The 22,669-nt window shown below is 38.7% G+C and overlaps 1 long non-coding RNA gene across 1 annotated transcript in view; it reads right to left on the minus strand.

Annotated features, from left to right (window-relative positions):
• LOC121134688 overlaps window positions 1-22,669 on the minus strand; it is a 108,336-nt gene that overhangs the window by 61,641 nt on the left and 24,026 nt on the right. Inside the window, exon 3 of the long non-coding RNA XR_005871806.1 lies at window positions 457-542. This is a non-coding gene — a long non-coding RNA (uncharacterized LOC121134688). The remainder of the gene's footprint in view (window positions 1-456; window positions 543-22,669) is intronic.

The raw sequence follows: 22,669 nt of genomic DNA on the forward strand, positions 1-22,669 counted from the left end.
TATTCTTCTTTTGATTCATTTAGACAAGACCAGCTACAAAACATTTTAAACAGCTTGAGAAAAAGGTTAACTTTAGGAATCACGTGTTATCATGCATAGCCTCCAAGTTAAGGCCTGTTTGTCCAGCTCAGTTCTCAAGGATTGACTTTAAAATACTTTTAATTTGAACCACTTCTTCAGATGCCAGAAATGTGAGGATCTGTGCCCTCACAGAGTACAGGCCAGCAAGGTTACCCTGTATGATGGCCAGAAACACAAACTCTGTCACCTTCAAATGACAATGTAAAACTCACGTTATTTAGAATTGCTGTTTTGCTTCTGTTCATCACTGTTACTTATTTTACTCTTCCAAATCACTTGGTTTAAAGTCTGTATGTTAGAATTAATGGTAGGTTTTGCAGTCTGTTAAGTCATAAATTACCACTTCTTGTCTTGGTTCTGAAGGAGATTACTTACCCATTCACAAGTTTTCCACGGGATGTTCTCCAGATGTGTGCCATCTGAGCCTCCTAACTTCTTTTTCCAGTGGACGAAACTGACCCCTTGTTGAGGAAACAAAGAATGGAGAATATATACATCAACGTTCAAGCATGCAGGTCCTTAGGCGATGTTAAGATGCCGTCACACTTTCTTAGAGTCCATTTGTGTTCACTAACAATGCCCCCACTGTGGTGAGTGAGTGTATGACTGCTCTAACCCTCCTTCATGTATAATTTTATGCTAATCCTTGAATTGTTCAAGAAGCCTTTAACAATCCGCTGTCTTTTTCTGTCTTTTGAGGCATCAAATAATGTTACAATTTGGAAATCTCGTAGATGGGGGCAATTGTGTCTTTACACATTCCTGGGCTATTGGGTTTCTAATATGTTATATGTTAAGGATATGGTCCTTTCCAGTCCATTCTGGAATGCTGTAGGGATTCTCAGTTTCAAAGTGGTCCAAAGTAGATGACCATTAAGACAATGTTACCTCTAATCCAATTTCCCATAAGCTCAAACTATGGAAAGGCAAATGTTTGAACCTGTGGCTGAACTCACTCCTTTGAATACCAAATCAAGACCCTTAATGTATTATCTTAACTATTTTAGCAGGAGACTGATTGTTTGCAAAATATCTTTGGGTTGCCATTAGTTTGGGCTTAATCCTTTAGAAATATTCAGAGACCAGGTTTATTCAAGAGCTCAGAAAACTGGCTCCTCATAGCAGCTCAACTCAGCCTGTGAGATTGCTTGTGTACTTAGACTCCGTTTATTTTGATCAGGTTCACGATCAGGCGAGACAGCACTGTCAATTCAAAAAGACATTCTTTTTCAAACTATTGATCTCAATTGCTCTTGCAAATCCTTTAGTATTGGCTCTCAGGATTACTATAATGCTATAATCATTCTGTTAAGGATTCAGATTTGTGGTGAGCTAAAAGATGGGAACATCAAAGGATTGAAATGCCCTTGAAGCAATCAATTTTTCTTCATCAAATACAAATGCTGAGAAGCTGCTTTTGGCTAATAATTTATAACTGAATTAATGACACATGGCTTATTTTTTCTTGGATCGTTTTTCTCCTCTTAAATGATTTGATTTTATATTCTGGGAAGTGAATTTAAATTGCAGATTGTTTTAAACAAGATGCTTTGGAGAGTGAAAAGCTTGTTTCACTTGCTTTCAAACTATAAAGGCAATAGAAACCTCTTTCTTTGGGCTCTAAAGCAAGTTAAATCCTAACATCATATCTCTTCTGCTTTCCCTGGCAAATAAACGTGATTGCAGTTAGTATGTGAGTAGCATACACACAGAATTTTCCTTCAGCAAAAATTTCTGTTAAAATAATGAATGCTCTCGTGTGGCTCAATTGCTTTCATGTAAAACAGTCAAAAAATAAAAGTTTTCTAATAATACAATAATAAAAGAATATTAAAGCCAGTCATATATTTTTCTGCTGCTAAAATTATGACTTAAGATTTTGTTAACATATCTATTAAAAGCACTGACCATTTTAAAGACATAAAATCTTTGGAATTATTTTCATTTGCATTTTTCTCTTGGGCTCTTCCATTTCTCTGAGAATGTGAATATTTATACTCTGGTCTATGGGGAAAATCTTCTGTTTGTACTATATATTTCCATGCCACTTCAGAGCTAATCATTAAGACTACATATAAAAGCATTCTAGGTAAGATATAAGTATCATTCAACAGCAGAGTGCAAAAATATCATGCATGAGTTTAACCTAAGTTTATGTGAAGTATTTTTAATAGATAAACTGAATTAAAAATTAGATATTATTAAATTATAAGATAACAAACATTGATAGCATGACCAAAATTGTGTAAGAATAAATTAGTTGAAAAACAAGATTTTAAAAAGCATCTTAGCTATATTTATTTACAGGTAAAAATCAACTTCCTCAATAATATGTTAATATCTATTGAAATTTGCTTACGTTTGCCAACAGTTTATGAATGATCAAAATTTGGTTTTGTTAGTATGGTCTGAGCTACTATTTAATGATAGTATAACTATATTAAAACACTCTTAATGAAGATTTTCTACTTCACATCATCTCTTTGTGTTCATGTTTCTATTGCCAAGGGCTGGTTTTGACATACAGCAGGTTCTCAGAAAAATAATTGTTGGGGTATTAAAAGTAGATCTTCTTTGGATATGCATCAAACATGACAAGTTTTGGGTCAAAGTACTATTTAAGATTTTCTGATCACATGAATTCAAAAAGAAAACTCTCCTTAGTCGGACTGAGTTGGTGTCAATTTTCTTTTAGGGGTGGAGATCACGGAGATGCAGCTCTACCTCTGTTGTGACAGGAAGGAAAATGCAGGCTGTGCATGTTCCCTTAGACTGTGAGTAAGGAATTCCAAATTGTATTTTTGGATCATAGACTGATTTTACTTGAAAAGACTTCTCTTAGTTTACAAAGTTTATGGTTAGTATTCCTAAATCTTATTCTTCCCACCTCAGTACCTGCAACAATCATCAATTTTATGTCATTTTAAAGACTGGTCTGGTTTCAAATTTACATTTTCTGAAACAAAATCCATGTCTAGATAGGGTTGATTTAACACTGTTATGAATTCTTTAAACATTTACATCTTACTTTTAAAGTTTCATTTTGTTTTATGAGCATTTCTATTGTGCTTGCTTTTTTATGTAACTTTTCGCTCCTTCTGTCTTTCTGCCTTTCTTTCTTTCTTTCTTTCTTTCTTTCTTTCTTTCTTTCTTTCTTTCTTTCTTTTTTGTTGCTGAGTTTCTCAGTGTTATCTGCCTTAATCTTTGTAAACCCAGATTTATCTAAGACCCTGGCAGAATGTTGATTGTCCTTTGTGTCATGTGGTGTTTATCTAGCTTCAACAGTTAATACTGTTAGTGTTAGTAAATAAGTACAAGACCGCTTGCTTTATAAATACTGCCCCCACTTTTATGCAGGTGTTGAGGGTAACATAAGGCACTCTGTCTCAGGATAACTCAGTTATCTTTTAAATAGAAACTGTCGGCAACTAATACACTCACAAACTTACAACATGCAGGTGTGTGTGTGTGTGTGTGTGAGAGAGAGAGAGAGAGAGAGAGAGAGAGAGACAGAGAGAGACAGAGAGAGACAGAGACAGAGACACAAAGAGACAGAAATAGGGAGAGACAGAGAGAGACACACATAGAGAGTTACCTTTGCTTGTTGTTATATTGTGACTGGACAAAACCCTAAGTAGAAACATGTATAAATTATAGATCAGAAATTGGCTCCAGTAAAAGAATGGTGTTTTCCTTCTTGTAAAGTATGACCCATTGTTTCCTGATTAGTTTTTCATGTACTTCAAACATACATGCTACCCACTGGAACAGATGAAAAGCATACACAGGAGTCACACACATTGTAGTTACAAGAAGCAGCTTAGTCTATTTGTCTTTTAACTTATATTGATTTTTCTACCATCTAGGAGCAGAAACTTAATGACAGGGATCTTAAGCATGGTTTCACAGAAAGGAGCTGACTTACCTCCAGAAACAATTTCAGAGGGTGAACATCACTGTAAAAGAAATGCTTGACCTGTAACTATCGGACATCAAGCCTAACCTTCCCTGGTGTCTATCTGTTCCTATGTCCTTGCATGTCACACACACACCCTCTAGCTCAGTGTTCTTGGTAGTGTGGTTGGTATGGTTTAAAGTAAAATCTAAAGTGACTTAAATAGAATTGAGAAATCTACTATATGTATCTATGTATATAGTTTAGTGTAACAACCTTGTTGCAAGTTGTCCCTTTATGGTAAACACTGTGTCAGTCTGTTCTGAGAACATATTTAAGCAAAGAGAAGATGAGAAAGAAACTGGGAAGTAAACTCTTTTCTTTCTACTTTGAGATTGCTCTCCTTTTCCAGTAGTTGCTATTAGAGTTCTGTTTAGGAAACTAAGATTTTTTCTCCCCAATACTGACAGATTTGATTTCTACAATGCCCATTTCTGTGAAAAGAGGAAATGACTGTATTTTGTCAATGAATTCAGAGAAATAACAACAAATTTCACTTCACAAAATCAGTTTATTTTATCTTTCAAGTTTCAAGGAACAAAGACATGTTCTGGGACCTCAATGGTGGGGTTTTACTAGGACCCCCAGAGGAAGGTAAGGAACTTTGGAAGGATTGAGGCCTGGACAATCTCCAAAGTAACATGGAAGCTGTAGCATTTGCATATTTCTGCAGCTCCCTGTGCTTTTCTGATTTTTCTTTTGGCTTTATGGATCCAGTTAATGCCCAGAATGTAATTATGTCTATGGTTTTCAAATACTGTGCAAACATTTTAGAAAGCTTATATCCTATACCTATCTGAATAGGTTAATAAGTCCTATAATCTAAAGTCCATATGCCAATCATCTTCAAAGTTGAGAATAAATAATGAATTTGTTCATTAAATTGAAATTCTTTTTCCAAGGAGGAGTACAAAAGGACTAGGAAATACTTCAAGAAGACTAGGTCAGAACTCTGTAAAGGTAACATGCATACTCAAGATGTGACGAGTGAAAACAAGAATAGTGGATTCAGGGCAGGGGCATAGGTGGCAGCTGTGGGTGTCTTGGGGACTGTGTAGTCAGCTTTGCTTCCTGTACTGAAGCCATAACTATGGGAAAGGAGGACTTTTACTCTTAGTATGAGGGATCTAACCCAGTCTCATGCATGATAGGCAGGCACTCTGCAACTAATCCAGGAAGTATTTAAGACATTTTATTGTACAATATTTTGCCAACCTTTCTGTGCCACATGTATTTTCTGAAGTTATCAAATGAAAATTTTGTTCTTAAAATCCATTCACTGGTGGATGGGCTCCCAAACCATCTATATTATTCGAGTTATAATTCCTTTGAATTTGACACTCTGAGTTAAAAGACAATAGTCGAGCACCTACTATATTCTACTTTTGACATATTACTTTAAAAATTAATGCAACAGCATACATGTAAGTCTCAGAAAAGAAAATTATAAGCTAAGTATTCTCAAATTTCAGCTCATTAGAGTAATCAGGTGCATTTCTCAAACTTTAGACTGCTGTGTCGTGGAAGCCTCTGACTCAGTAGGTCTGGGAGGAGCCTGAGACTTTCCTCTTTAGCACTCTCCCAGGATCCTGAGCTATTATTCTTTAAGAATTGCTGACCTAGGATTCTTTGTATTTAAATACAGCAGCCAAAATTATGAACTGATTTCTCTAAATACAGAACCCATTTTCTTCTCATTGGATTACAATGTCTCTGTAATCTAAGACAGGAATTCTAAATGTTGATTGCACATTGGAATCAATAGAAGTGGCTAAGAATGCCTACCCAGGACTTCTGCTTGCCATCTCTGAGATCTCCTGACCTGGGTATTGTGGGCATGTCGACTTGCCCCCAGCTCATCAAGTATCCAGGAGTCTGATGACAACACTGTGCTAGTCCAGCTCCCATCCACAAAGAGAGGGAGTGCCTCAGACCTGTCTGAACCTACTGTGAGACCAATCAGAGTATTGGACCTGCTTGCACGCACTGAAAGAGAGCCTTGGACCCATACCCACCAAGAGAGGAAGAGACTCCATCTGCACCCACAGGAAGAAGGGATAGGAAGATGACAATATAAGAACACATTCAACAGCAGAAAAACCAATGTGATGTCACCAGAGTCTAGCAAAACCTGAATATTTCAACACGTATGAAGCAGAATAGAATGACCTTAAAGACTGATGATCAAAGGGATTAAGACTGGGCTGGTTTAACCCCCAGAAACAGCTGACCAGACAAAGGTTAACTCTTGAATCCCAGGCATCAGCCTGGGAATCCAGCATGGGACTGATCAAGACCCCCTGAATGTGGGTGTCAGTGAGGAGGCCTAGGGAATCTATTGAGCCTTGGGCAGCAGATCAGTACCCATCCCAAGTATACACACGGACTTTGGACTCCCATAGAACAATGTGAGGTGCACTCTCACCCTGAACTCTTGGGGAAGGGTCTAGGCCCTGCCCTATATGAAATGACAGACTATGGACACCCCCATGGAGGGCCTCACCCTCCCTGGGGGAATGAGGGGATAACGGGGGGGGGGTTGGGGGAGGGCACGGGAGGAGGGGAGGGAATGGGAGAGGGACCTGGAACTGACTTGTGAAGCAACCTCGTTTCTTATCTAAATTTAAACTGGAAAATAAAATATAAAAAAACAACTTCATGAAGATGATGGACACCCTAAAAGAGGAAATGAGAAAAATCCTTTAAAGAAATGGAAGAAAAGACTAACCAAAAATTGCAAGAAACAGTGTAAACAGTGCAAGGTTTGAACACTGAAATAGAGACAATAGAAAAAACAAGGCTGAGGGAATGCTGGAATTAGAAAATATGGGTAAATGATCAGGAACTATAGATGCAAACATAACCAACAGAATACAAGAGATGGAAGAGAGAAGCTCAGGCATTGAAGATATACTAGGAGAGATTTATCGACCAAAGAAAATCTTAAGTCCAACAAAGCTCGAACACAAAATACCCAGGAAATATGGGACACCATGAAAAGGCCAAACCTAAGAATAATAGGTATAGAAGAAGTTGAAGAAACCCATCTCAAAGGTTCAGAAAACATATTCAGCAAAATCATAGAAGAAAAATTTCCCAACCTAAATAAAGCCATGCCGATGAAAGTACAAGAAGCCTACAGAACCCCGAATAGGGTGGACCATGAAAAAGTGCCCTCGTCACATAATAATCAAAACACCAAGCATACAGAATAAAGAAATAATATTAAGAGTAGCAAAGGAAAAAGGCAAAGTAACATATAAAGCCACACCTAACCGAATTACACTTGACTTCTCCATGGAAACTCTGAAAGCCACAAGGTCCTGGATAGATATTATACAAACATTAAGAGACCATGGATGCCAGCCCAGACTACTATATCCAGCAAAGTTTTCAATCACTATAGATGGAGAAAACAAGATATTCCATGACAAAACCAGATTTAAACAATACATATCCACTAATCCAGCCCTACTGGAAGGAAAACTCCAACCTAAGGAAGTTAACTACACTCACAAAAACACAGGCAATAGATAATCCCACTTTACCAAAAGCCAAAAGAAAAAGTGGGGTAATTCCACACACAATACCCCCACCAACACCAAATAAAAAACAAACAAGAATTAATACTCAATGGTCCTTAATTCCCCTCAATATTAATGGTATTAGCTAGCCTATAAAAAGACACAGGCTAACAGAATCCATCCTTCAGCTGTATACAAGAAACTACCTCAATTTCAAAGACAGGCATTACCTCAGAGTAAAAGGTTGGGGTAAGATTTTCCAATCAAATGGACCCAATAAACAAGCTGGTTTAGCTATCCTAGTATCCAACAAATTAGACTTCAAAGTAAAATCAATCAGAAAATGAAGAAGGTAATTTCATATTCATCAGGAAAAACCCAACAGGAAGAAGTCTCAATTCTGAATATCTATGTCCCAAATAAAAATTCATTCATGTTCATAAAAGAAATATTACTAAAACTCAAATCACACATAAGAACTCACACAGTTATAGTGGGAGACTTCAACACTCCACTCTCACCACTGGACAGAAGCACCGGACAGAAACTTAACAAAGAAATAAAGGAACTAACAGAAGTTATGACCCAATTAGGTTTAACAGGTATCTATAGAACATTTCATTCAAACACAAAGGAATATACATTCTTCTCAGTGTCACATGGAACCTTCTCTGAAATCGACCACATACTCAGCAACATAGCAAACATCAGCAGGTACAAAAATATTGAAATAGCCCCCTGAATCTTCTCAGAACACCATGCTTTAAAGTTATAATTCAACAACACAAATTGCAGAAGTTCTACAAACTCATGGAAATTGAACAATCCCCAATTGCACAATTCCTGGATCAAGGAAGAAATTAAACACTACTATAATTCAATGAAAATGAGACATAACATACCCAAAATTATGGGACATTTTGAAAGCATTACTAAGAGGAAAGTTCATAGCACTAAGTGCCCACATGTAGAAAATGGAGAATAGTCACACTAGAGAATTGACAGAACAACTGAAAGCTCTAGAACAAAAAGAAGCAAACTCACCCCTGGGGAATAGACATTAGGAGATAATCAAAGTGAGGGCTGAAATCAATAAAGTCAAAACAAAGTAAACAATACAAAGAATCAATGAAACAAAGAGTTGGTTCTTCAAGAAAATCAACAAGATAGACAAACCTTAATCAAAACTAACCAAGAGGCAGAGAGAGAACCTGTAAATTAACAAAATCAGAAATGAAAAGGAGGACATAACAACAGACACTAGGAAATCCAGAGAATCTTCAGGTCATACTTTGAAACCCTATATACTCCACAGAATTCGAAAATTTAAAGGAAATGGACAATTTCCTGGATAGTTATAACTTACCAAAATTAAGTTAAGAACAAATAAGCATTTTAAACAGATCTATAACCACTAATGAAATAGAAGCAAAATTCTCCCAACCAAAAAAATCCCAGGGTCAGTTGGTTCCAGTGCATAATTCTACCAGAAATTCAAAGAAGAGCTAATGCCAGTACTACTCAAACTCTTCCATACAATAGAAGCAGAAGGTTCATTGTGAAACTGTTTTTATGAGGCTACAATTACCTTGGCACCCAGGCCACACAAAGACACAACTAAGAAAGAGAACAACAGACCAATATCCCTCATGAACATTGATGCAAAAATACTCAATAAAATATTGGCAAATTGAATCCAAGAACACATCAGAAAAATCATTCACCATGATCAAGCAGGCTTCATCCTAGGGATGCTAGGAAGGTTCAACATATGAAAAATCTATCAGTGTAATTCACCATATAAACAAACTGGCAAACGAAAAACCACGTGATCATCCTACTAAATGATGAAAATGACTTTGACAAAATCCAGTACCCATTCAGGATAAAGGTCCTGGAGATATCAGGGATAAAAGGAACATACCAGAACATAATAAAAGCAATATATAGACAACATCAAACTAAATGGAGAAAAACTCAAGGCAATTGCTCTAAAATCAGGAACGAGGCAAGGCTGTCCACTCTCTTCATATCTTTACAATATTGTACTTGAGCTTCTAGCCAGAACAATAAGACAATAAAAGGAGATCAAGGGGATACAAATTGGAAAGGAAGAAGTCAAACTTTCACTATTTGCAGTTGATATGATAGTTTACATAAGTGACCTGAAAAACTCTACCAGGGAACTCCTACAGCTGATAAACACCTTCAACAAAGTGGCAGAATACAAAAATAACTAAAAAATCAGTAGCCCTACTGCATATAGACAGTAAAGGGGACGAGAAAGAAATCAGAAAAACATCACCCTTTATAATAGTCACAAACACATAAAATATCTTGGGGTAACTCTAATCAAATTAGTGAAAGACCTGTATAACAAGAACTTTGAGTTTTTAAAGAAAGAAATTAAAGAAGATATCAGAAAATGGAAAGATCTCCCATGCTCTTGGATAGGTAGGCTCAGCATAGTAAAAATGGCAATGTTGCCAAAAGCAATCTACAGATTCAATGCAATCCCCATCAAAATACTGGCACAGTTCTTCACAGACCTTGAAAGAACAATAATCAACTTCATATGGAAAAAGACCCTGGATGGCCAAAAAACTCTGTACAATAAAGGAACTTCCAGAGACACCACACTCCCTGAATTGAAGCTCTATTATACAGCTATAGTCCTGAAAACAGCTTGGTATTGGCACAAAAATACACAGGTAGACCAATGGAATCAAATTGAACACCCTGATATTAACCCATACACCTATGAACACCTGGGTTTTGACAAAGAAAGTAAAATTATACAATGGAGAAAAGAAAACATCTTCAACAAATGGTGCTGCCGTAACTGGAAACTGGCATGTAATGATAGCAGATAGATCCATATCTATCACCATGCACAAAACTTAAGTCCAAATGGATCAAAGACCTCAACATAAATCCAGCCACATTTAACCTCTTAGAAGAGAAAGTGAACCATGAACAAATTGGTACAGGAGATGGCTTTCTGAACTTAACATCAGTATCACAGGCCCTGAGATTGACAATTAATAAATGGAACTTCAGCTGTGCAGTGGTGGTGCACACCTTTAATCCCAGCACTTAGGAGGCAGAGGCAGGCGGATAGCTGTGAGTTCAAGACCAACCTAGTCTACAAGAGGTAGTTCCAGGACAGTTTCCAAAGACACAGAGAAACCCTGTCCTGAAAAACCAAAAACCAACCAACCAACCAACCAACCAACCAACCAAACAAACAAACAAACAAATAAGTAAATGGAACCTCCTTAAACTGAGAAGCTTCTGTAAGGCAAAGGACACAGTCAACCAGACAAAAAATGCAACCCACAGAATGCGAATAGATATTCACCAACCTCACACCTGACAGAGAGGGCTGATCTCCAAAATTTACAAAAAACTCAGGAAGCAAGTCTCCAAAACACCAAATGATTCAATTAAATAGTGGGGTACATAACTAAATAGAGAATTCTCAATAGAGGTTTCTAAAATGGCTGAGAGACACCTAAGACAGTGCTCAACATCCTTAGCCATCAGGGAAATGCAAATCAAAGCAACTCTGAGTTTCCATCTCACTCCCTTCAGAATAGCTAAAATGAAAACTGCCAATGACAATTCATGCTGGAGAGGATGTGGAGAAAGGGGAATATTCTTCCACTGCTGGTGGGAGTGACAACTTATACAGCCAGTTTTGAAATCACTATGGAGATTCCTCTGGAAAATGGGAATCAGTCTGCCACAAGATCCAGCCATTCCCTTCTTAGGCATATTCCCAAAATATCCAACATTCATACAATAAGGACATGTGTTCCACTATGTTCATAGCAGCATTATTTTTAATAGCCAGAACCTGGAAGCAGCCTAGATGCTCCTCAACTGAATAATGGATAGAGAAACTGTGGTACATTTACACAATGGAATACCACTCAGAGGGGGAAAAAAACAATGAAATCTTGAAATTTGCAGGCAAATGCATGGCACTAGAAGAAACCATCTTGAGTGAGGTAACCCAGTCACAAAAAGACAAACATGGTATGTACTCACTCATATATGGATTTTAGACATAGAGCAAAGAGTTAGTAGCCTATAATCCACACTGCCAGAGATGCTAGGAAATAATTAGGACCCTAAGACAGACATACACGATCCCCCAGAAAAGGTGAAAGGTACAACATCTTCTGTGCAAATTGAGATCATGTGGGAAGGGAATGGGAGCTAGGGGAAAGAGAAGGAGAGAAAAGTAGGGGAGAGGAGGCCATGAGAGAGCATGAAGGTTGAGTCAGGTGAAGAATAGAGGATGAGAGATATCATAAAACAGGGAGTCATCATATGTTTAAAGAGAGATATGGCAGTAGGGAAATGTCCAGAGATCTACAGTGATAACACCAACTAACAATCTAAGCAATAGTGGAGAGGCTACCTTAAGTATCCTTTCCCTATAATGAGATTTATGACTACCTTCTATGACATTCTAGAGCCTTCATCCAGTGGCTGATGGAAGCAGAAGCAGACACCCACAGCTAAATACTGAACTGAACTCCTGGAACCCAGTGGTAGAGAGGGAGGAGTGATGAGCATAGGGTTTAAGACTGGGCTGGTGAAACCCATAGAAATAGCCTACCTGAGCAAAGGGTAGATCATGTACCATAGACTGATGATTGGGAGTCCAGCATGGGACTGATCCAGATCTTCTGAACGTGGGTGTCAGTGTTGAGGTCTTGGCAATCTATGGGTCTCTGGTAGTAAATCAGTATTCATCCCTAGCATATGAATGGACTTTGGGTGCCAATTCCATATAGAAGGACACTCTTTCAGCCTAGACACATTGGGGAGGCCCTAGGCCATACTCCAAAGGATATGGCAGACTGTGCAGATCCCCCATGGAAGGCCTCACCCTCCCTGGAGAGCAGGAAGGGGATAGGATAGAAGGTTAGTGAGGGACAGGGGAGAAGGGGAGAGAAAGGGAACTGGAATTGACATGTAAAACATGCTTGATTCTGATTTAAATAAAAAGGAAGGAAAAATGAATGCCTACCCATACCCTAGGTGTTCTTAAAGTTTCCAAGGAGCAGCTAAGGTCAACACCCACTGTAAGTAAGTAAGAATGCAAAGCTAGCTAGGGACACTTGCAATCTTGGTGCTGGGAGTTAGAGACAGGCAGATCCCTAGGGCTCTTTGGCCACTAGTATAGACTAATCAACAAGCTCCAGTGAAGAGACATTATCTCAAAAGCAAGGTGAATGGCTTCTGAAAGATGACACCTAATCATTGCTTCTGGCCTCTACACACACATGTCAATCTACGTGTACAAGTGCACTCACAAAAAATTGCATCCCCTTCCTTTAGACATACAAAACATGGAGTGAGATTTAAACATTTCTAAAGTCTCAAAGCCTATCTAACCCCCTACACACTCTGAATGTGTGTGTGTATGTGTGTGTGTGTGTGTGTGTGTGTGTGTGTGTGTGTGTACTATATACAACTATTCTAGTTCAAAGCCTAAAGTAGTTAATTTAAAAAAATCATCGGTGTTGTTCTTGCTTGGATTATTTTGGTTTAATAATTTGACAGTTATTTGTTCTCCAAAATCCATGATTTCAGTGGTCCTGGATTGTTGTCTATGTTTGTTGAGCCAATTTTTAGACGAATTAGAGAGCATTTGTATACTTCTAGGATATATGTACCACTACTAAACCCTTATGCCATACAGGTTCATAGGCATCATAGCTGGGTAGAACTGTTGATTGCTTCCCTTCTTTGGAGGCTTGCATGACACTTTCTGGCTCCATGAAAGCTACTATTCAGTTCAGTTCCAGTTCAGGGGTCTCTGGGCCCTGTGTTTGAAATACACAGTATCTTCAGCAGTGGGGCTTACTTTCTATCTCTGTGGAACAATTGAAGGCAATTACAGTAGCCTATGGTACTTTGGGAGTCTCTTGGATATCCTTGACCAAAAACTCAGAGGAGTGCTTCTCATGCCTGATATTGGTGTTTTTGTTAGATAGTCTTTCACTGTTGGAGGGAGCATTGTCAGTCCAGATGGAAAATTTTCATTTAAACCTTATATGTATATCCATAAATCAACTTAAGATTATTATAGGTATTTTTAGGTAAAGAGTTAATATTATGATTTCTTATTGAGATATTCTTATTATCATTTTACATCCCTGTCTTCTGTGTTTATCTCCCTCCCAAACACTAATCAGAGTTCCCTCTTTTCCCATCTTCCCAGGCAGATCACTTGTGCCCTGGTATTCCCTCCTCACACCCCCATAATGCTTTCTTTTTATCTTGATCCCTAACAGCGTTCTAAATGTTTGTCCTTGTACCCAAATATAAGCATAGTCATTACTCCTTTTTAGGAAAATTTCTTTTTGCAACTGACAGAATCAATTACAGAAAACTACAACCAGACAAAATGTAGAGTTGTGGAGCCCAGTCCTAACTGATGCATCTACAAAATTTCAGTGGTGCTGTGATAAAATACTCTGGCAACAAACAATTAAGAAGGAAGAAAGGGTTTATTTTGGTTTACCACATGCATCATTGAGGAACATCAGAGCAGGAACTCAAGACAGCCACATAGAGGCAGGAACCATGGAGGAATGCTTCTTCATGGCTTGCTCTCTGGATCACTTTCCTATACAATCCAGTCATGCCCATCTGACTATCAATCATCAGTCAAGTTAATTCCTCACAGATAGGGCTATGTACAAATATAATGGAGATAATTCTTCAATCGAAGTTTCTGCTTCCCAGGTGGTTTCAGATTGTTTCCAGTTGGCAATAAAAATGAACCAGTACAATATCATTGTTTTCTTAATGTTTAAGTTTTAATTATTAAGTTTTAAAATATTATCACTATTTTTAAGTATATGTGTGTCTTGTCTATGTACCATGTACATGTTTGGTACCTAGGAGGCCAGAAGATGTTCCTCTAGAACTGGAGTTATAGACAGTGGTGAGTCTCCATGTAGGTGCTGGGAATTGAATACAAGTCCCCTGAAAAAGCAACAAGTTCCTTTAATCACTGAGTTAACTCTCCAGCTACTATATAACTTTTTTTAACCATCCCTTGATACACACATAGGCTGGTTCTTTACCTTAGCTTTTGTGGATAATGCTTCAGTAAACACTGATGTACAAGTATTTCCATTGTGTGTTAGCTGCCCTTTGGGTGTTCTCAGTAGGTAATAGGCACATTAGTCTAATTTTTGGTCTTTGAAGAACTTTCATACTGATTTCTGTAGTGGCTGGAATAGTTGATGTTCCTATCAGCAGTAGATAAGCATTTTTTTGTCTATATTTTGCCCAGCATTTGTGTTTTAATGACTGCCATTCTACCAGAATTAGATTTTCCATGTAATTTTAATTTGTATTTTTTCTGAATAGTTGTGACTTTGAACATTTTGGCAATTTGTTCTTCATATGTTAAAAGCTGTCTATTCTTTTCAGTTTTTTATTGCTTAATTTATTATTTTTTCAATTCTTTGTATATTACAGATATTAATTTCTTTTCAGAGAGCTAGGAAGGATTTTACCTGAGTATGGTGGCTGTACCCATGCTGGACTGTTCCCTCTGCTATTCAGCTTTTTCATTTCATTTGGTCCCATTAGTCAATTGCTGTCATGACATTCTGTGCAACTATTGTCTTATTGAGAAAGTCCTCTCCCAGACCCATGTCTTGAAGTGTTTTTTTCTTCTTTCTCCTCTAACAATTTCAACTTATTCATCCACTTACAGTAAGCTCAGGCTCTGAAATCAGAGTAGCTGGGGCTGAATCCCTTTAGTTTGTGTTGCAACTCTAACCCAAGGCAAACTAGTTTCTTAATGCCCACATGTTGTTTATATGGGATGGATTTAATAGGGTAAATAAAATATAAGCTTTGCAGGTTCTATCCCACACAGTGTTCCTCTACAGACAAATTGGTTTGGTCAACTGTTATCTAAAACTTGTTTCCAAAAGTATGAAAGTTGAAGCACTAGCACTAGAGATATGAAATGTTTAGTTGTGCTTTCCAATGGGATTAAATAAAAGAGGATTGTCTTCTAAGGAATTCTTCATCTTCATTTTTTATGCTTCTTCTTATTGTATTAAAAGGAAATTTCCATCCTTAAAAATCAGATCAACTTTCATACTAAGACTTTTTACAGGTCCCTGCATCTAGTTACAATTGCCATCTTCAAAATGTGCTTATTTTCATGTCTCCTTTCTGTTTGTGGTGATAATGTTTCCTTTTTGTAATGTTAAAGTCTTTTATTTGAGTACATGTATATTTTCTTAGAAATTATATGTTTTCTAGAAAACTAGTTCATTCTTTTAAGTACACTGATTATTTAAATTATATATTTGGGATTTTTGAGATTTTGGGAAAAGCTGAAGCCAAGCTTTGAGCCACAGGGCACAAATGTAATGGGCTGATTTCCAAGGAGTGTACATTTGTGGAAAGCAAAGTGCCTAGAACATTAGTGGTGAGTGTTCTAGGTATACCTCTGTTTCCATTGTGCACTCTTCTCTGGCTTTCCCAGCATTCTTTTGCTGGGGTTAGTGATGGCATAGATTTATAACTTCTCCTTTGTACTATTTCTATACCTATTTAATTTTCCTTGACTTGTTGTGCACTAAGAATGAGAGAAGGATCCTGGGTTCATAAATATATGGTGTAGCTGCACCCATCTGCAGGGTACTTATTTTATAATTCAGCCTGTGACTTGATCTCAAATGAAGATGTAAACTGGAAGAAGTAAGGATAACAGGCCTCTAGAATGCTTCGTGTTAAGCACAGGGACACTATGGTTCTGGTCAGTTCTATGGTAGGTTGGATAACACTCTCCTTCTTCCAAAGATGTCTGTGTTTCATTTCTGAGAAACTTAATGGCAAAAAAGAACCTCTCCCCAAATGTGATATGGGAAGATTATCTTGAATTATCTAAGTGGGTTCAATATACTCAAAGATTTTTGTAAGAAAGAGGCAGGGCAAAATAAGAAAGACAATTATTTTATATTTTCTCTCACATGTAGAGCTTAGATTAAAATTCTACATATGCATATATTTTTATATGTCTTTGTGTAGATCAAAAAACTAGAAAGGGATTTTGGAAGTCAGTATAGCAGTTTCTCAGGAAAATGGAAATCAGTCTACCTCACTCCAGTAATTCCACCCTTAGGCATATACCCAAAGGAAGCACATTCAGGACACAAGGACATCTGTTCAACTATGTTCATAGCAGCATTATTTGTAATTACCAGAAACTGGAAGCAACCTAGATGTCCCTCAACTGAATAATGGATAAAGAAAATGTGGTACATTTACACAATGAAGTACTACTAAGTAAAAAAATGAAATCTTGAAATTGACAGGTAAATGAATAGAACTAGAAGCAACCATCCTGAAGGAGGTAACCCAGCCACAGAAGGAAAAAACATGGTATGTACTCACTCATAAGTGGATATTAGACATAGAGGAAAGTCAGCCTAGACACAAGGGGGTGGGCCTAGGTCCTGCCCTAAATGGTGTGGCAGACTTTGATGACCCCTCCATGGGAGGCCTCATCCTACCTGAGGAGTGGATAGGGGTAGGGATGGGGGTTGTTGGGAGGAATGGCAGTATGGATGCGAGGTAGATGGAACTGGGATTGGTATGGAAAATAAGACTGTTTTAAATTTAAGTGAAAATTAATAAAAAAACTAAAAAAGAAAAAAGAAAAAACTAGAAAGGGATCATGAGACAGAAGTCTTTTGTTTTTTTGTAATATTGATTATCTGTGAATTAACTTTGTGCACCCAATCACAATAATTTCCCAATTCCTCCAAGTCCACCCCTCACCCTTGTGATCTACCCCTACAGCAAAAAGAAGAGGAAAAAGAAAGACAAATCAAAAAAAGTAACCATGAGCCCACTTTGTGTTGCCCATATACTCACTGGAGGATGGCCAAACTCTCAGTATCAACCCCTTAAAGAAAACTGAATCTTTCCCCATCCACATGCCCATAAGAAGCCCTTAGTTGTGGAGAGCTACACTCTATCCTCCTTATTATAAATTTTCAGAATTGGCCATAGACCATCACAGCCCTCGGTGGCAGCATAGGCTAAGGACAACAACATGACCTCAGGGGCAACACAAGTCTAGGATAACAATATGGTCCCTCACAACAGCCTGCCCCATAGATATCAACAAGCCTTCAGACAGCAACATACACTTCAGACATTCACATGAGCCTCAGCTTTCAACAGGACCTGGAGCAATGGACCACAGACACCAAAGTGACCTCCAGGAATAGCACAGACCATGGAGGTCTTTCAAGAAGATCCAATCCAGAAAATAATTGTTCTTCATCTTCAGTATCTTGTCATTGCTCAGAACCAGGCTAGGTGATGTGTTCATGGTCTCAGTCTTCACAAGTTCTAGGGTGATGGACACCACCCTGTTGGTCCTACTCAACAAGGACATCTGCCTCCATCCACTGCAACCATCTTTATTGTGTCATCAGAAACTGAATTCCCCCATCCTCACTACACACACACACACACACACACACACACACACACACGTATATATATGTGTGTGTGTAAATAGATGTTTCTCTCTGTCTCTTTGGTTCCCCTGCCAGGTCCCCACAACAGCTTATGAAATAATCACTCAGACACTAATATATTAAATTTAATAGTATGGCCAATGACTCAGGCTTCTTATTGGCTAGCTCTACCTATAAATTAACCCATTTCTCATGTTCAGTATTTTACCATGAGACTTGTAGTTTGTTACCTCACATCTTGCTTCCCAAGAATGGTGTCTTCTTGACTCTACTACTGTCCTCTTAGCAACTTTTTTTGGATTTCCTGCCTAGCTATAGTTTGCCTCACCATGGGTCAAAACAGCTTTATTCATTAACCAATAAAAGTAACACGTATTCACAACTTACAGAAGGATACACTATATCTCATATACTATATCTCATATCTCCATGCTTCAGGTACCTCCCTTCCCTTGATGTTGCCCTCTCTCTGTGTCTTTCTGGTTATGGCTTTATTCTTGTAGCCTTAAGGCAGCATCACCTCCCCCTGTCACTCATCTAGCTGGGAGCTGGTTGGCAGACTTAGGACTGGCACTATTCAGTTATGACACCTGGTTCTACAGGATTGGCTCCACTACATGGTCTACCAACTCATAGATGGAGTAGACTTCGGGTGGACTGACTCTAAGCATGGGATCTGGGCCAGGATTGTAGCACAGCTGGTCAGCCTGTACAGGGCTTCTGTGGCTGTACAGGATTTCTACTGGCCACTGAGAGGAAGAAATCTTAGTAGAGATGGGAAATTTTGATGACTATCAAATATATGCAATAAGAAAGTAGATGTCTGGAATTACCAGAGGAAGAAAGGAAAACAGAGGACACATGAAAGAGGGCAGTGGGGCAGTGAGGGGGGACATCAAATGAGAACAAAATATAATAACGTATTTTCGAGAGTGGCATGATGAAACATTATTTTGTATACTAATCTAAAAAGTTAATAATACACATAAGTGGGGTAGTAGATTAATGGCAAAAGTGACAAGATGAATGAAAAGTTATAAGGCAAGGACTACAAGAAATCACAAGAAAAGCTAAGGTGTTAGATTCTCCATGGACTTATGACTTCCAGAGTTGTGGTGGTTTGAAAGAAAATGAGCCCCAAAGGGAATGGAACTATTAAGAGGTATGGCCTTGAACCCCAGGCTGATAATTGAGAGACCAGCATGGGACTGATCCAGACTCCCTTAACATGGGTGTCAGTGAGGAGTTCTTGGCATTCTTTGTGGCCTCAGGCAATAGATCAGCATTTATCCCTGGCATCCAGATGGACTTTGGGAGCCCATTCCATGTGGAGAGATGCTGTCTCAGCCTGGACACATGGGGGAGATGATGCCACAGATGATATGACAGATTTTGGAGATCCCCCATGAAGGGCCTCACTTTCCTTGGAGAGTGGAGTAGGAATTGGGTGAGAGGTTAGGGGAAGGCTGAAGGTGAGTAGGGGAGGAAGGAAGGGAGAGGGGACTGTGACTGACATGTGAAGCAAGCTTGTTTCTAATTTAAATAAAAAATGTTAAAATGCGAAAAAAGAGGTGTGGCCTTGTTAGAGTAGGTGTAGACTTGTTGGAGGAAGTGTGTCATTGTAGGAGTGGGCTTTGAGGTTTCCTATGCTCAAGCTACACCTAGGGAGGCAGTTCACTTCCTATTTCCTCCTGATCAAGATATAGAACTCTCAAACTCCTTCTCCAAAGCCATGTCTACCTACATGTCACCATGTTTTCCATGATGATAATGGATTAAATCTCCGAAACTGTGAAGCATCCAGGTAAATGTTTTCCTTTATAAGAGTTTTCACGGTCATATTGTCTCTTTACAGCAATAGAAAATCTAATGAAGACAAGAGCTAAATATCTGTAGTCATTTCCTACAGAGACTACAGGAAATTAATAGGTATGTCTATCTTAGGCAAGGGACCCTCGGACTTTAAAGGCAGAGTATTTAGAGCATCTGGACCCTTCATGGAGGCTTTCTGGTGCTATTCCTTCAAGTCATGTGGTGCACTATACTTCAGTTTTATGGGTACAGACTCAGTCTGGTCTAGGTAAAGAGGAGATCTATACCTGGATGCATAACAGGATGGATTTAGATGAGTGTATCTGAAGTGTTAATTTTCATTGTCAATCTGATACCTGTTTTCCTATTCTCTTATCCATTCAGAAATTACTTTATTCAGCATTTTTCCCTTTTCTAATCAGAGATATTCTGTTGGAGAGATGTCTTAGTTACTTTCTATTGCTGTGAAGAAACACTATGACCGTAGCAGTGCTCAACTTGACTACTTAGCTCAGTCGGTTAGAAACACCGTGACTAAAGCTTTTTTATTTATTTATTTATTATTATTATTTATTTTTAAGTTTAAATTTAGATTAGAAACAAGGTCGCTTCACAGGTCAGTTCCAGGTCCCTCTTCCTTTCCTTCCCCTCCTCCTATGCCCTCCCCCCATATGCCACATTATTCTCTCATTTCCCCAGGGAGGGTGAGGCCCTCCATGGGGGTGTCCATAGTCTGTCATTTCTTCCAGGGCAGGGCCTAGACCCTCCCCCAAGAGTTCAGAATGAGAGTGCATCTCACATTGTTGGATGGGAGTCCAAAGTCTGTGTGTATACATGGGATGAGTACTGATCTGCTGCCCAAGGCTCAATAGATTACCTAGGCCTCCTCACTGACACCCACATTCAGGGGGTCTTGATCAGTCCCATGCTGGATTACCAGGCTGATGCCTGGGATTCAAGAGTTAACCTTTGTCAGGTCAGCTGTTTCTGGGGGTTGAACCAGCCCAGTCTTAATCCCTTTGGCCATCAGTCCTCCCTCTCTGTCACTGGATTTCTTGAGTTCAGCTCAGTGATTAGCCATGGGAGTGTGCCTCTTCTTCCATCAGCCACTTAATGAAGTTTCTGTTTCCCAGACTCTCTGGCCATGGGATTGTAGGCTGGCACTCCCCAGATCTATGTCTAAAATCCATATATGAGAGAGTACATGCCATGTTTCTCTTTTTGTGACTGGGTTACCTCACTCAGGATGGTTTCTTCTAGTGTCATCCATTTGCCTGCAAATCTCATGATTCCATTGTTTTTTTCTGCTGAATAGTACTCTATGGTGTATATATACCACATTTTCTCTATCCACTCTTCGGTTGAGGGACATCTAGGTTGCTTCTAAGTTTTGGCTATTACAAATAATGCTGCTATGAACATAGTGGAACAGACATCCTTGTTGTTTGAATGGGCATCTTTTGGATATATGCCTAAGAGTGGAGTTGCTGGGTCTTGTGGTAGGTTTATTCCCATTTTTCTGAGGAATCTCCATACTGATTTCCAAAGTGGCTGAACAAATTGGCACTCCCACAAGCAATGGAGGAGTGTTCCCCTTTCACCACATCCTCTCCAGCATAAATTGTCGTTGGTGTTTTTGATTTCAGCCAATCTGACAGGAGTGAGATGGTATCTCAGAGTTGTTTTGATTTGCATTTCCCGGATGGCTAAGGATGTTGAGCACTTTCTCAAGAGCTGAGAGTGCTCAACATCACAGGATGTCACCTGTGATGAATATGTAATGTCCTCCTTCATCTCTTTTGATTGATTTTATTTTAAAGTCTAGTTTGTTAGATATTAGGATTCCTACCCCTGCTTGTTTCTTGGGTCCATTTGATTGAAAAATTATTTCCCAACCTTTAACTCTCAGGTAATGTCTGTCTTTGAGGGTAAGGTGTGTTTCTTGTATGCAGCAGAAGGAAGGCTTCTGTCTTCGAATCCATTCTGCTAGCCTGTGTCTTTTTATGGGTGAGATAAGGCCATTAATGTTGAGGGATATTAATGACCATTGATTGCTCATCCTTCTTCAATTTGCAATGGTTGTTGGTGGTGGAATTATGTGTGGAATTTCACCCCTTCGTTCTTTTGGCTCTTGGTAGAAAGGGATTCTCTAATGCCTATGTTTTTCTGGTTGTAGTTAGCTTCCTTGGGTTGGAGTTTTCCTTCCAAAACTTTCTGTAGGGCTGGGTTAGTGGATACGTATTGCTTGAATCTAGTTTTGTCATGGAATATCTTGTTTCCTCCATCTATAGTGATTGAGAGCTTTGCTGGGTATAGTAGTCTGGGCTGGCATCCATGGTCTCTTAGTGTTGGTAGAATATCTATCCAGGACCTTCTGGCTTTCAGAGTTTCCATGGAGAAGTCAGGTGTAAGTCTGATAGGTCTGCCTTTATATGTTACTTGGCCTTTTTCCTTAGCTGCTCTTAATATTCTTTCTTTATTCTGTCTTGATTATTATGTGGCAAGGGGACTTTTTTTTGTGGTCCACTCTATTTGGTGTTCTGTAAGCTTTTTGTACCTTCATTGGCCTGTATTTCTTAAGTTTGGGAAAGTTTTCTTCTATGATTTTGTTGAAAATGTTTTCTACCCCTTTAAGGTGGTTTTCTTCTCCTTCTTCTATACCTATTATTCTTAGGTTTGGTCTTTTCATGGTGTCCCATATTTCCTGGATGTTTTGTGTTAAGGATTTGTTGGACTTAAGGTTTTCTTTG

Source organism: Mesocricetus auratus, unplaced genomic scaffold, assembly GCF_017639785.1.
Source record: "Mesocricetus auratus isolate SY011 unplaced genomic scaffold, BCM_Maur_2.0 Super-Scaffold_100029, whole genome shotgun sequence".
Classification (NCBI taxonomy): domain Eukaryota; kingdom Metazoa; phylum Chordata; class Mammalia; order Rodentia; family Cricetidae; genus Mesocricetus; species Mesocricetus auratus.